Raw genomic sequence first — 17,520 nt, 5'->3', positions numbered from 1 at the left:
TAAATTTGCTAGCTACAGCACAGTTAATAGTCAGTATAGTAAGTGGAATAGAAAACGTGCAGTATGTTACTGGAGCGTCCTTTGATCTTGAGTAAGTGTTTCGTTCCGTCACTAGCACCGGTTTATGAGTAGAGCTTTGGAGCCTGGTAATTATGGATGTGTGTATGAATTGATAAAACTATATGTGAGGAACAGGAAACAGTTTGTGTTGGTCGTAACAAATGGTAGCTCATTCAGGTAAAAAATATGTGACACAGAACATGAAGTGCCTCAAGGAATGATGTTGGGATCACTTGTCTTCTAAGTTTATGTGAATGATAAAAAGCACGACTCACATAATTCAAAAATGAAATCAGTGTATAATGTTGGCAGGCGGTATGTGAACTGTGTGCTGTGACAAAGCTTGTCTGCCTGGAAGTGTTTGACAACAAATGTGTGCAAGTCTTTTCTTTGTGGCAGTCAGGAAAGTCGTCTTTATGGTGAGTAGCAATTTATCTTTTTCATGATGTTTTTGATATTCCAACCTGTACTTTCCATTGTAGAATATGCTTTTGTTATGAGTTATGAGTATCTGAAGTACTTAAAGCTTGATATCAGCCACCAGTCAGTAAAATATCATCATTATTGTAGAGATTTTTGAGATGAAATTTCGTCAATATTGAGAGGAGATTATTCTTAAAATGTGCTATGTTTTTTATGTAGTCTGCAGAGAAAAGTGAAGAGCACAACAGGACCGGGCACTAATTAATTAGTGCATAAGTCTGAATATATTGATTGGTTTGTAATGGGAAAAGCTTATGCACTGTTCCAAGAATGATGGCTAGAGATGTAATACTTAATCTGGAGTTTCACGTCTTCAAACAGGTTAAAGAAAAGCAAGTGGAAATAGGTTATGCCACTAATTAAAGTATAGAATGAAATAGCTAAGTGAGTCCAGTATAAGAATGCAATAACAGTGTAGATACTTTGTTACAATGGCATAAATAATGTTGTGCTATAGCTATTAAGTATTTCTAATGTTTTTGCCATTTGTATAGCTCAGGAATGATTTTTAATGTACTTTTTGGTGCTGGAGTGAAAGGCACCAAAATTCTTTAATAATTTTCTAGTGGAAAAGTGTTGTGTCACATTTAAAATACAGTTATATCTAAAAACAAAGATGATGTGACTAACCAAATGAATGCGCTGGCAGGTTGATAGACACACAAACAAACACAAACATACACACAAAATTCAAGCTTTTGCAACCCACAGTTGCTTCGTCAGGAAAGAGGGAAGGAGAGGGAAAGATGAAAGGATGTGTGTTTTAAGGGAGAGGGTAAGGAGTCATTCCAATCCCGGGAGCGGAATCACGTACCTTAGGGGGAAAAAGGACAGGTATACACTCGCACACACACCCATATCCAACTGCACATACACAGACACAAGCAGACATTTGTAAAGGCAAAGAGTTTCAGCAGGGATGTCAGTCGAGGCAGAAGTACAGTGGCAAAGATGTTGTTGAAAGACAGGTGAGGTATGATGGGCGGCAACTTGAAATTAGCGGAGGTTGAGGCCTGGTGGATAATGAGAAGAGAGGATATACTAAAGGGCAAGTTCCCATCTCCGGAGTTCTGACAGGTTGATATTAGTGGGAAGTATCCATATAACCCAGACGGTGTAACACAGTACCACAGTACCTCCATTATGACAGCTGCCACCCATTCCACATCAAACAGTCCCATCCCTACAGCCTAGGTCTTCTTGGCAAACGAATCTGCTCCAGTCCAGAATCCCTGAACCATTACACCAACAATCTGAAAACAGCTTTCACATCCCTCAACTACCTTCTCGACCTGGTACAGAAGCAAATCACCAAAGCCATTTCCTCATCCCCTCAAGCCCAGTACCTCCCATAGAAGAACGACAAAAGTGCCCCACTTGTGACAGGATACTTTCCAGGACTGGATCAGACTCTGAATGTGGCTCTCCAGCAGGGATACGACTTCCTCAATTCCTGTCTGAAATTACATCCATCCTTCATCAAATACTCCCCAGTCCACCAAGAGTGTCTTTCTGCCGTCCACCTAACCTTCGTGACCTCTTAGTTCATCCCTATGAAATCCCCAAACCACCTTCCCTACCCTCTAGCTCCTACCCTTGTAACCGCCCCCCGGTGTAAAACCTGTCCCATGCACCCTCCCACCACCACCTACTCCAGTCCTGTAACCCGGAAGGTGTACACGATCAAAAGCAGAGCCACATGTGAAAGCACCCACGTGATTTACCAACTGACCTCCCTACACTGTGAAGCTTTCTATGTGGGAATGACCAGCAACAAACTGTCCATTCGCATGAATGGACACAGGCCGACTGTGTTTCTTGGTAAAGAGGATCACCCTGTGGCTAAACATGCCTTGGTGCACGGCCAGCACATCTTGGCACAATGTTACACCGTGCGGGTTATCTGGATACTTCCCACTAATAGCAGCCTGTCAGAACTCCGGAGATGGGAACTTGCCCTTCAGTTTATCCTCTCTTCTCATTATCCACCAGGCCTCAACCTCTGCTAATTTCAAGTTGCCACCACTCATACCTCACCTGTCTTTCAACAACATCTTTGCCACTGTACTTCTGCCTCGACTGACATCTCTGCCGTAACTCTTTGCCTTTACAAATGACTGCTTGTGTCTGTGTATGTGCGGTTGGATATGGGTGTGTGTGCGAGTGTATACCTGTCCTTATTTCCCCCTAAGGTAAGTCTTTCCGCACACGGGATTGGAATGACTCCTTACCCTTTCCCTTAAAACCCAGATCCTTTCATCTTTCCCTCTCCTTCCCTCTTTCCTGACGAAGCAACTGGGGGTTGCGAAAGCTTGAATTTTGTGTGTCTGTTTGTGTTTGTTTGTGTGTCTATCAACCTGCCAGCGCTTTCGTTTGTTAAGTCACATCATCTTTGTTTTTAGTTATGTTAGTCCCACGTAGAATATCTCCCTCTATTATATCCATATCATTAAAATACAGTTATGAATATATGATGTTCTCTGTCCAGTATTTCATTCTAGTGAATCAGTTTATCATCACATGAAGGACAGCATGGAGGAGCTGTCCATAAGCTGTTTCTCGTGTTTTCTACTGAATTGTTTTTGTGAGGCAAGAGATTGATTTGCAGAGCATTTGTAAATGTTACAAGCTGTACACATTTATGGTCTGTTAGTATATTAAAGCTATTTGAATTTATTGCTGTTGTTCAGTTAAAGAGTTTTGTGGTGAGCAATATTCTGTATTTTTTAAAACAAACTGCCTAACATATGCATAGTTAACCCACACTTTGTGTTGCGGATCACCCTCTCCTGAGGAGCAGAATGTTCGTTTAGCTTGGAATCCCTGATATTTGTCAGTTACTTGATTTTCTTTATTGTTCTTACAAGTTTCTCCACTCCAAATTGGAAGTCAATTTTGGTTTCCTATAGATTGTGTTTGTAATTTTTCAACATCTATCTGGTTTGTAATAATACTTCTCCTTAATTTGGTGAAGTTCCTTGTTATTGGTATGTAGTAAAGTGGTAATGTAACACCAAAAATATTACATGCAATATAATAAGATGTTACCAATTGAAACATATCTCAGTGTAATTAGAATATATGTTGATAGGTGCATGACCATGTTGTACCTCAAAACAGTTTTTCACATTTGCAAAAATCTCACATATGTGAAGGAATTTTATAATTTCAGAAAAATAGTGCAGCACATGCAAATTGTATGGTAGTATTATGAAATGGAATGAGATAATATAATGAACCTGTTTTATAAGGCTGGCATGAGGTGGAAGTGTGAAAAGTGGTCCAAGCTGGAACTCTCTTCCCACAGATAATTTAATCAAATGTTCTCCATTGCATGAAAAGAAAATAATGAATTTATGTGTTTGCATAGAGAGTGGTGTTTCAGGTCACTGAGAAAGATGATGAAACAGATACCTGTATTCTCTGTTGAACATTGTCATTGTGTAGCTGGAGATCAGAGCAGATGTAACAATATATGTGAAGGAGTTACACTGTTCTGGCTTCCACTTGCCTGGTGGCACACCAACACACCTGAAGTAACAACAATTACGTTGATAGACAAGGAACTGCTGACTGTGGAACCAACTATGTGTGGCATCATCAGTGTTTGACGTTGTAAGTACTGACTGTTGCAAACTTGTCTAAGAAAAGGACCTGTGTGAAAATGTTAAGCATCAATGAGTGATCTGAGGGCAGTCCTTCCTAGTGTTAGACTTGTGAAAATTTCAGTAATGCTAGTAATTTTGCAAATTATATAATACCATGAATGGACTCATTCTGAATCTATTTATTAATAGAATAGTAGTAACATCAATGATAATACTGATTGAAGGGTAGCATTTTTGTATGTCATAAACACCGTTTCTTTTCAAATGAGTGTATAATGATATTCTTTCATGCAGATGCCATAGTATGCCTAATGTTCTCCATTAACCAACCTCTCCTAAAAACTCTTCCCTTTATATCTGACAGAGATATATCAATGATGCAGTCATTGTAAAACAGGGAATACTCCATTATAGTACTGCGTTTAACATTGAGCATATATGTGCATGTTTTTGTAAGAGTTCTTTCCATCCAGTAATAGAAAAAAATATGGAACAAATATTACTGCAAATGTGTTTAAACCACTTAGCTTAGTCTTCCTCTGCTTAAGTTTGTTTGAGCTTCATTACTCCTGTTGAGGAGCTACTTAAATTTGCTAGCTACAGCACAGTTAATAGCCAGTATAGTAAGTGGAATAGAAAACGTGCAGTATGTTACTGGAGTGTCCTTTGATCTTGAGTAAGTGTTTCGTTCTGTCACTATCACTGGTTTATGAGTAGAGCTTTGGAACCTGGTAATTATGGATGTGTATATGAATGGATAAAACTATATGTGAGGTACAGGAAACACTTTGTGTTGGTCGCAACAAACGGTGGCTCGTTCAGATAAAAAATAAGTAACGCCGAACATGAAGTGCCTCAAGGAATCAGGTTGCAATCCCTTGTCTTCTAAGTTTATGTGAATGATAAAAAGCACAAATCACAAAATTCAAAAATGAAATCAGTGTATACTGTTTGCAGGTGGTAAGTGAACTGTGTGCAGTGACAAAGCTGGTCTGCCTGGAAGTGTTTGACAACAAATGTGTGCAAGTCTTTTTGTTGTGGCAGTCAGGAAGTCAGCATGTCTTCTTTATGGTGAGTAGCAATTTATGTTTTTCATGATGTTGTTGATATTCCAACCTGTACTTTCCATTATAGAATATGCTTTTGTTATGAGTTATGAGTGTATGAAGTACTTAAAGCTTGATATCAGCCACCAGTCAGTGAAATGTCATCATTATTGTACAGATTTTTGAAATGAAATTTCTTCAATATTGAGAGGAGATTATTCTTAAAATGTGCTATGTTTTGTATGTAGTCTGCAGAGAAAAGTAAAGAGCACAACAGGACCGGGCACTAATAAATGAGTGCATAAGTCTGAATATATTAATTGGTATACCGAGCGAGGTGGCGCAGTGGTTAGCACACTGGACTCACATTCGGGAGGATGACGGTTCAATCCTGTCTCCAGCCATCTTGATTTAGGTTTTCCGTGATTTCCCTAAATCGCTTCAGGCAAATACTGGGATGGTTCCTCTGAAAGGGCACGGCCGACTTCCTTCCCCATCCTTCCCTAATCCGAGCTTGTGCTCCGTCTCTAATGACCTTGTTGTCGACGGGATGTTAAAAAACACTAACCTAACCTACTAATTGGTTTGTACTGGGAAAAGCTTATGCACTATTCCAAGAATGATGGCTATAGATGTAATACTTAAGCTGGAGTTTCACATCTTCAAACAGCTGAAAGTAAAGCAAGTGGAGATTGGGTATGCCACTAATTAAAGTATAGAATGAAAGAGCTAAGCTAGTCCAGTATGTTGTTGTTGTTGTGGGCTTCAGTCCTGAGACTGGTTTGATGCAGCTCTCCTATCCTGTGCAAGTTTCTTCATCTCCCAGTACCTACAGCAACCTACATCCTTCTGAATATGCTTAGTGTATACATCTCTATGATTTTTACCCTCCACACTGCCCTCCAATGCTACATTTAAGATCCCTTGATGCCTCAGAACGTGTCCTACCAACCGGTACCTTCTTCTCATCTAGTTGTGCCACAAACTCCTCTTCTCCCCAATTCTGTTCAATACCTCCTCATTAGTTATGTGATCTACCCATCTAATCTTCAGCATTCTTCTGTAGCACCACATTTTGAAAGCTTCTATTCTCCTCCTGTCCAAGCTATTTATCACCCATGTTTGACATCCATACGTGGCTACACTCCATACAAATACTTTCAGAAACAACTTCCTGACACTTAATTTTATACTCGACGTTAAAAAATTTCTCTTCTTCACACACGCTTTCCTTGCCATTGCCAGTTTACATTTTATATCTTCTCTACTTCAACCATTATCAGTTATTTTGCTAGCCAAATAGCAAAACTCCTTTACTACTTTAAGTGTCTCATTTCCTAATCTAATTCCCTCAGCATTACTCAACTTAATGCAACTACATTCCATTATCCTTGTTTAGCTTTTGTTGATGTTCATCATATATCCTCCTTTCAAGACACTGTCCATTCCGTTCAACTGCTTTTCCAAGTCCTTTTCTGTCTCTGACAGAATTACAATGTCATCGGCGAACCTCAAAGTTTATATTTCTTTTCCGTGGATTTTAATACCTACTCCGAATTTTTCTTTCGTTTCCTTTACTGCTTGCTCAGATTGAATAACATCGGGGAGAGGCTACAACCCTGTCTTACTATCTTCCCAACCACTGCTTCCCTTTCATGTTCCTCAACTCTTATAACTGCCATCTGGTTTCTGTACAAATTGTAAATAGCCTTTCGCTCCCTGTTTTGTACCCCTGCCACTTTCAGAATTTGTAGAGAGTATTCCAGTCAACATTGTCAAAAGCTTTCTCTAAGTCTACAAATGCTAGAAATGCAGGTTTGCCTTTCCCTAATCTTTCTTCTAAGATAAGTCGTAAGGTCAGTATTGCCTCACGTGTTCCAATATTTCTACAGAATCCAATCAGATTTTCCCCGTTGTCGGCTTCTACCTGTTTTTCCATTCGTCTGTAAAGAATTTGCGTTAGTATTTTGCAGCTGTGACTTATCAAACTGATAGTTCAGTAATTTTCACATCTGTCAACACCTACTTTCTTTGGGATTGGAATTACTATATTCTTCTTGAAGTCTGAGAGTACTTCACCTGTCTCATACATCTTCCTCACCAGATGGTAGAGTTTTGTCAGGACTGGCTCTCCCAAGGCCGTCAGTAGTTCCAGTATAAGAATGCAAAAAAACAGAGTAGATACTTTGTTGCAATGGCATAAATAATGTTGTGATATAGCTATTAGGAATTTCTAATGTTTTTGTCCTTTGCCTCAGGAATGATTTTTTAATGTATTTCTTCAAGCTCGAATGAAAGGCACCAAAATTCTATAATTGTTTTGTAGTGGAAAAGTGTTGTGTCACATGTTAAAATACAGGAAGGAAAATATAATGTTCCCTGTCCAGTATTTCATTCTAGTGAATCAGTTTATCATTATGTGAAGGACCACATGGAGGAGCTGTCCTTACGCAGTTTCTTGTGTTTTCTACTGAATTGTTTTTGTGAGGTAAGAGATTGATTTGTGGAGCATTTGTAAATGTTACGAGTTGTACACATTTATGGTCTGTTAGTATATTAAATCTATTTTAATTTATTGCTGTAGTTCAGTGATAGAGTTTTGTGGTGAGCAATATTCTGCATTTGTTAAAACAAACTGCCTACCATGTGCATAGTTAACCCACACTTTGCATTGCAGATCACCTTCTCCTATGGAGCAGAAGGCCCATTTAGCTTGGAATACTTTATATTTGTCAGTTACTTGTGTTTCTTTATTGTCCTTACAACTTTCCCTACTCCAAATTTGAAGTCAATTTTCGTTTCCTATGGATTGTGTTTGAAATTTTTCAACATCTATCTGGTTTGTAATAATACTTCTCCTTAATTTGGTGAAGTTCCTTGTTCTTGGTGTGTAGTAAAGTAGTAATGTAAGACAGAAAATATTACATGCAGTATAATAAGATTTTACCATTTGAAACATATCTCAGTGTAATTAGAATATATGTTTATAGGTACATGACCATGTTCTACCTCAAAAGAGTGTTTCACAGTTGGAAAATCTTACATATGTGGAGGAATTGTGATTTCAGAAAAAGAGTGCAGCACATGCAAAGTTTATGCTAGTATTATGAAATGGAATGAGAGAATATAATGAACCTGTTTGTAGTGCTGGCATGAGGTGGAAGTGGGAAAAGTGCTCCAAGATTCAACTCCCTTTCCCACAGATAATTTAATCAAATGTTCTCCATTGCATGAAAAGAAAATAATGATTCTATATGTTTGCATAGAGAGTGGTGTTTCAGTTCAATAAGAAAGATGATGAAAGAGATACCTGTATTTTCTGTTGAACGTTGTCATTGTGCAGCTGGAGATCAGAGCAGATGTAATAATATATGTGAATGAGTTACACTGCTCTGGCTTCCACTTGCCTGGTGGCACACCAACACATCTGAAGTAACAACAATTACATTGATAGACAAGGAACTGTTGACTTTGGAACCAACTGTGGGTGACATCATCAGTGTTAGTACTGATTGTAGCAAACTTGACTAAGGAAAGGACCTGTGTGAAAATGTTAAGCATCAATGAGAGTTCTGAGCGCAGTCCTTTCTCGTGCTACACTTGTCAACATCTAAATACTGCTAGTAATTTTACAAATTATATAATACCATGAATGGCCTCATTCTGAAGTTATTTATTAGTAGAAAAGCAGTAACATCAATGATAATACTGATTGAAGAATAGCATTTTTGTTCATTATAAGCACCGTTTCTTTTCATATGAGTGCATGATGATATTCTTTCACACAGATGCCATAGTTTGCCTAATGTTCTCTATTAACCAACCTCTCATAAAAACTCTTCCCTTTATATCTGACACAGATATATCAATGATGCAGTCATTGTAAGACATGGAATACACCATTACAGAACTGTTTAACACTGAGCTCATATGGGCATATTTTTTAAGAGTTCTATTTATGCAGTAATAGATAAATATATGGAAAAAATATTACTGCAAATGTGTTTAAACACTTAGCTTAGTCTTACTCTGCTTACTTTTATTTGAGCTTCATCATTCCAGTTGAGGAGCTAATTAAATTTGGTAGCTACAGCACAATTAATAGTCAGTGGAATAGAAAACGTGCAGTATGTTACCGGAGTGTCCTTTGATCTTGAGTAAGTGTTTCGTTCTGTCACTATCACCGGTTTATGAGTAGAGCTTTGGAACCTGGTAATTATGGATGTGTATATCAATTGATAGAACTGTATGTGACGAACAGGAAACACTTTGTGTTGGTCGTAACAAATGGTGGCTCATTCAGATAAAAAATATGTGATGCAGAACATGAAGTGCCTCAAGGAATCATGTTGGGATCACTTGTCTTCTAACTTTATGTGATGATAAAAAGCACCATTCACATAATTCTATAATGAAATCTGTGTATACTGTTTTCAGATGGTATGTGAACTGTGTGCAGTGATAAAGCTTGTCTGCCTGGAGGTGTTTGACAACAAATGTGTGTAAGTCTTTTTGTTGTGGCAGTCATGAAGTCAGCATGTCATCTTTGTGGTGAATAGCAATTCATCTTTTTCATGATGTTGTTGATATTCCAATCTGTACTTTCCATCATATAATATGCTTTTTTTATGAGTTATGAGTATATTAAGTAGTTAAAGCTTGATATCAGCCACCAGTAAGTAAAATATCATCATTATTTTATAGATTTTTGAGATGAAATTTAATCAATATTAAGAGTAGATTATTCTTAAAATATGCTATGTTTTGTATGTAGTCTGCAGAGAAAAGTAAAGAGCACAGCAGGACAAGGCACTAATAAAGTAGTTCATAAGTCTGAATATATTAATTGGTTTGTAATGGGAAAAGCTTATGCACTATTCCAAGTATAATGGCTTGAGAAGTAATACATAAGCTGGAGTTTCACATCTTCAAAAAGGTGAAAGTAAAGCAAGTGGAGATAGGTTATGCCACAAATTAAAGTATAGAATGAAATAGCTAAGTGAGTCCAGTATAAGAATGCAAAAAACAGAGTAGATTATATGTTACAATGGCATAAATAATGTTGTGGTATAGCTATTAGGTATTTTTAATGTTTTTGCCCTTTGTACAGCACAGGAATGATTATTTAATGTACGTCTTGGTGGTGGAATGAACGGCACCAAAATTCTTTAATAGTTTTGTAGTGGATAAGTGTTGTGTCAGATGTTAAAACACAGTAATGAATATACCATGTTCCCTGCCCAGTATTTCATTCTAGTGAATCAGTTTATCATCACATGAAGGACAGCATGGAGAAGCTGTCCATAAGCAGTTTCCTGTGTTTTCTGCTGAATTGTTTTTGTGAGGCAAGAGATTGATTTGTGGAACTTTTGTAACTGTTACGAGCTGTACACATTTACGGCCTGTTACTATATTAAAGCTATTTTAATTTATTGCTGTTGTTCAGTGAAAGAGTTTTTTTGGTGAGCAATATTCTGTATTATTTAAAAGAAAATGCCTAACTCTTGCATAGTTAACCCACACTTTGTTTTGCGGATCACCTTGGCCTATGGAAGAGAAGGTCCATTTAACTTGGAATCCTTGACATTTGTCAGTTATTAAATGAAACAAATTCACTGTTACCAGTCACCGTTTCATTTATTTCCACGACACGTTTTGTAGGTTTGAAACTCCATCATCGGATGGATTTACATTAGTTAGTATTACATTTGTGTGTGTGTGTGTATGTGTGTTGTGTTACGATTTTTGGAGGAACTTGTGGCACTGCCCCCAGTGGTCATGGGTTCTTTTTGCTGCTGTAACACATCACATGTCTACATGTTGACACTTGTCAACATCTCAGTAGTGCTAGTAATTTTGCAAATTATGTAATACCATGAATGGCCTCATTCTGAAGTTATTTATTAATAGAATTTGGTACATCTAAATATATCTTCATCAGACACAAAAATACACCTAGACAGGATGACATCTTCATTAGCAAAAAACCTAACGACATAACTGAGATAAAAGGGGGAAAAAAACACTTGTAGCTTTAAGTAACCATGAAATTTGGCAAAGTATTACAAGCACAAAGACTTTTAGTCACTTACTAAAATCACATCCTGCAGTGGAGAGGCATAAAACATTCGTGCTAAAGGCGGCATCAGAGTTAAAATTAAAATATCACCTCGATTTGTGCAGCATAATTGTAAGGAGGTGGTTGATGCTAACACAACATACTATCAGTAATTAGCCTGTGAACTATTGTGAAGAGGTTGTGGAAGCACTAGGGCAGACAAATTCACCAAGAGAGGGCACTTGTTGTAAGCACGAGACACTTGCGCGCATTAAAAACTCTGGAATATATCCCCGTGCGCATCAAAATTTTAATTGTTGTGCTAACTTAAACCTTCAGTCTTAATAATTAAAAATATCAGAACCATTTAAAACACCTGAATACAATAGAAACAATGAACAAGAATTTGCCTGTGTCCTAGGAGATAACAGGGCTATAAAGGTGAGGGAAATAACTTTATTTCTATTCCATTTCTGGGGAACGTTTCTTGCAAGATAAGGAGACAGAAGCAGTACGGGTACAGAGTTGCTTTTTGGTAAACAATATTTTAAAACAAAGAGTGATTCATACTATTGGGGCACAGGAAGAACTCGACATGAAGTCTGGAGTTTACAAAATCACTTGTAACGACTGCCCCAACAATTACTTTGGACAGACAGGTAGACCCATTAAAGTAAGATATGAAGAACACATACGAGGTAAAAATGGGGAAAACGTGTACAATTCCATGTTTGATGAACGTCTATTGCTCTTACAATATATGCCACGATAACTGGATGACATAGAATTGCTACATGGAGTAAGGGTTACAAAGTGGACCTGTTCCAGAAATTAGAAATTTTCAAACATCTATCTCAAAAAGATGGATTTATTCTTAACGAACAGGTGCAGCTTAGAACGAAATTTTTTTGCATAGTTTCAAACCCCTTCTTGCTCTGACTTAATACAGTCTGGCTGACTAGAAGCTAGTTTTCTTGTCTGTTGATGCTGGTGAGATGCTCCTTTCCTGTCTTGGGATTTTACGTATTTTTGATGATTTTTTTCGCAGTTTTCGATGTGTATGTGTGGTTTAAATGATTCTGTTATGTTTCTTATTCATGATGACAGATGGTTTCGATTTACAACATTTTGTTCGTTTTCGCTAGTATGCATCCTAGACTTTAACTTGCACAAGTTTCTCCCGCATACCACAAGTGCCTTCCCTCGGTGAAATTGTCTGCCCTAGTGCTTCCACACCTTCTTCATACTAGTTCACATGCTAAGTACTGATAGTATGCCATGTTCGCATCGATCATCTCTTTATAATTATGCTGTACAGATGGAGGTGATATTTTAATTTTAACTCTTGACGACGCCTTTGGCACGATTGTTTTATGCAGCTCCACTGCAGGATGTGATTTTAGTAAGTGACTAAAAGTTTCTGTGCTTGTAATACTTTGGTAACTTTCATGGTTACTTAAAGCTATAAGTGTTATTTTCCTTCTATCTCAGTTATGTTGCTAAGATTTTTGCTAATTAAGGTGTCTTCTTGTTCAGGTGTATTTTTGCTTCTGATGAAGGTATATTTAGATGTACCAAAACCGTGGTCAATGATTTCAATAAATCTTTATTCTGCAACTCTTTGGCTGTTATCATTTACTGTGAAAGCAAAATATTCATATATGACACACTATGTAACAATACTGCAATTAACTGATGCAATGTGTGATTTCACATTTAAGCAATTAAGTTAGAAATAAATTTCTACTTGCTCTTCACATCAGATGATGAACAATCATTACACAACACTGTTTCTCTGACATGTTCTTTACAGACAAACTTGTGACACTCACCACACTGTTCATTCACTTTCCTGTCCTTTGACCTTGGGCAGGAATCACACCATTTTCATTTCAGACTTGAAACATTGTCTCTAACTGAGGTGTAAGATGTCATGACATGTACCAAATGCAGTTTCATATATTACATTCCTTTAAACCTGCTTTTGCACATCAGGTGATATTACGTCATATGTTATCTGTCCACTTCAAGGTATAAGAGTAGGTGGAGTAGGTAAACTAGTTTCCTGAATACCATTATCATCTTTTTCACAATCACTCGCATCCACTACCTCTCTGACCTATATATCTCTCTCTGTTATACCTACATCAGCATCACTCTTCCTCGTTTCCAAAAGATGATTCATTATCATTATCACTCTTCTGTAAATCTGCAAAAGCCTACTTGAGACTGTAGTCTCTTTCAAAATATTTATCATCATGTATGATGAATAAAATATAGTACCACATATTACTACATCAAAATGCGATTCCTTACTGTGAATTTGCCAGAATAATGCCTGTGTATATATTTTCAATGAACTGTTTACAACAATGGACAAATAAATGTTGGTTTACAAGGTGCACTGTTGCTAAGTTTTTATTTTGTAGTAAAGATGAAATATAACATTGAAAAACACATATTGGATAGCTCGGGTATTTTCTGACCACATTTCAAAAATTTCAAATTATTGTATTACCATGATATAACCATAAATATTTTACTGAGTTATAATAAAAGCCCATAAAAAAACATATCTGGTGGATGAAAAGTCTACATCCACAATAAGATTGTTTCTTTGTAGTTAAACGAGCCTTGGGGGTCTAAAAAGACACCAGACACCATATGAGGGTTAAGAACCATTTACATTTGCAGAAGCTTCAACTTGATGTGAAATTGAAATGACTGTAAAATAAAATTTAGCCCTTTCTGAAAGTATGCAGAACTCTATAAATCTTCACCAGTTCATCAGCTCTTTTCTCACCTAAACTATTTATTAATTTTTATCAAAGAAGCCCTTAGGTAATAAAGAAATAAGGCTTTTCACAAAAGTAATAAATCCTTTTTTGTAAGTTTTCTTTGTTCTTGACTGTTTTCAGTCCCATAATCTTCTACCATTTGTTTTAATGAAACTGTGTTACAACTGCATCATAAAACACAGTGGCAGGAAAATAATCAGAATCAGCAATCCTAAAAGACATAACATTTCCAGTCCACTCTGGATGCATCTCTATCAGCCAGATTGCTACACTTTCTTCGTGTTGAACAGTTACCATTCTCTCTCTCAATCTTAGTTCTAACTGCTAGCAAGATAGTGAAAAGGTTATAGTGCTTGCTTCTTTCATTCTTTATTACATTCTTATAGAGTTCCGTAGCACAATTTTCTGAAGTATCCATCGATAGTTTGACAACTTGGATAATGTTTGTGCTGCCTTTTTTCCACTAATAAAGTAGTTGTAAGAATGGCTTAGTTTTTTGTATAAATTAATCAAACAAATTTTATGGATCTATGTAAATGTCATTACGATCAAATGTCCAAAAATCCAATAAAACCTAATTTAAGGTCATCAGTCCCTAAGCTTACACAGTATTTAACATAAATTATCCTAAATAAAAACACACACACACCCATGCCCGAGGGAGGACTCGAACCTCTGCTGGGACAAAACCCAATTTAATCCACTTGGTTTGTTTTTAAAAAATTCAGGTCAACCCTGAATTTCAGTGACTCTGGATGTCTTTTTCAAATTTTTTCCAGTGGCTTGTCTGAAAGGAGATGCATCTCCACTTCTGAAATGCACGGTATAATGTTCTTCAAAATGACTGTTGCAGTTTCTACCATTCAGTTGCATCCCTCTTGTTGGTCTTTGCTTCTGGCCTCATATCACTTGATTAGATTAGATTAATACTACTTCCATGGATCAAGAACTCGATATTTCGTAATGATATGGAACGACTCAAATTTTCCAATACATGACATAATTAAGTTAATTTAACAACATACTTAAGTTAATATAGCAACTTTTCATTTTTTTGTGTTTTTTATGGTTTTTTTATTTATTTATTTTTTTAATTTATATCTAAAAATTCCTCTATGGAGTAGAAGGAGTTGTCATTCAGAAATTCTTTTAATTTCTTCTTAAATACTTGTTGGTTATCTGTCAGACTTTTGATACTATTTGGTAAGTGACCAAAGACTTTAGTGCCAGTATAATTCACCCCTTTCTGTGCCAAAGTTAGATTTAATCTTGAATAGTGGAGATCATCCTTTCTCCTAGTATTGTAGTTATGCACACTGCTTTTACTTTTGAATTGGGTTTGGTTGTTAATAACAAATTTCATAAGAGAGTATATATACTGAGAAGCTACTGTGAATACCCCTAGTTCCTTAAATAAATGTCTGCAGGATGATCTTGGGTGGACTCCAGCTATTATTCTGATTACACGCTTTTGTGCAATAAATACTTTATTCCTCAGTGATGAATTACCCCAAAATATGATTCCATATGATTCCTCAGACTTTAAGAAGAATATAATAATTCCAATCCCAAAGAAAGCAGGTGTTGATAGATGTGAGAATTACCGAACTATCAGTTTAATAAGTCACAGCTGCAAAATACTAACGCGAATTCTTTACAGACGAATGGAAAAACTGGTAGAAGCCGACCTCGGGGAAGATCAGTTTGGATTCCGTAGAAATGTTGGAACTCGTGAGGCAATACTGACCTTACGACTTATCTTGGAAGAAAGATTAAGAAAAGGCAAACCTACGTTTCTAGCATTTGTAGACTTAGAGAAAGCTTTTGACAATGTTGACTGGAATACTCTCTTTCAAATTCTGAAGGTGTCAGGGGTAAAATACAGGGAGCGAAAGGCTATTTACAATTTGTACAGAAACCAGATGGCAGTTATAAGAGTCGAGGGGCATGAAAGGGAAGCAGTGGTTGGGAAAGGAGTGAGACAGGGTTGTAGCCTCTCCCCGATGTTATTCAATCTGTATATTGAGCAAGCAGTAAAGGAAACAAAAGAAAAATTCGGAGTAGGTATTAAAATTCATGGAGAAGAAGTAAAAACTTTGAGGTTCGCCGATGACATTGTAATTCTGTCAGAGACAGCAAAGGACTTGGAAGAGCAGTTGAACGGAATGGACAGTGTCTTGAAAGGAGGATATAAGATGAACATCAACAAAAGCAAAACGAGGATAATGGAATGTAGTCAAATTAAGTCAGGTGATGCTGAGGGAATTAGATTAGGAAATGAGACACTTAAAGTAGTAAAGGAGTTTTGCTATTTAGGGAGTAAAATAACCGATGATGGTCGAAGTAGAGAGGGTATAAAATGTAGACTGGCAATGGCAAGGAAAGCGTTTCTCAAGAAGAGGAATTTGTTAACATCGAATATAGATTTAGGTGTCAGGAAGTCATTTCTGAAAGTATTTGTATGGAGTGTAGCCATGTATGGAAGTGAGACATGGACGATAACTAGTTTGGACAAGAAGAGAATAGAAGCTTTCGAAATGTGGTGCTACAGAAGAATGCTGAAGATAAGGTGGGTAGATCACGTAACTAATGAGGAGGTATTGAATAGGATTGGGGAGAAGAGAAGTTTGTGGCACAACTTGACTAGAAGAAGGGATCGGTTGGTAGGACATGTTCTGAGGCATCGAGGGATCACAAATTTAGCATTGGAGGGCAGCGTGGAGGGTAAAAATCGTAGAGGGAGACCAAGAGATCAATACACTAAGCAGATTCAGAAGGATGTAGGTTGCAGTAGGTACTGGGAGATGAAGAAGCTTGCACAGGATAGAGTAGCATGGAGAGCTGCATCAAACCAGTCTCAGGACTGAAGACCACAACAACAACAACAATGAAAGCAACGAGTGAAAATAGGCGTAGTAAGCTAATTTACTAAAATGTTTATCACCAAAAATTGCAATGACCATTATTGCATAAGTAGCTGAACTCAAACGTTTCAGCAGATCATCAATGTGTTTCTTCCAATTTAATCTCTCATCAATGGACACACCTAAAAATTTTGAATATTCTACCTTAGCTATATGGTTCTGATTAAGGTCTATATTTATTAATGGCGTCATACTATTCACTGTACGGAACTGTATGTACTGTGTCTTATCACAATTCAGTGAGAGTCCGTTTACAAGGAACCACTTGGTAATTTTCTGAAAGACAGTATTGACCATTTCATCAGTTAATTCTTGTTTGTCAGGTGTGATTACTATACTTGTATCATCAGCAAAGAGAACTAACTTTGCCTCTTCATGAATATAGAATAGCAAGTCATTAATATACAGGGTGATTCAAAAAGAATACCACAACTTTAAAAATGTTTATTTAATGAAAGGAACATAATATAACCTTCTGTTATACATCATTACAAAGAGTATTTAAAAAGGTTTTTTTTCACTCAAAAACAAGTTCAGAGATGT

Source organism: Schistocerca cancellata, chromosome 4, assembly GCF_023864275.1.
Source record: "Schistocerca cancellata isolate TAMUIC-IGC-003103 chromosome 4, iqSchCanc2.1, whole genome shotgun sequence".
NCBI classification, from domain to species: Eukaryota; Metazoa; Arthropoda; class Insecta; order Orthoptera; family Acrididae; genus Schistocerca; species Schistocerca cancellata.
Note: the sequence above shows the minus strand (reverse complement) of the source record.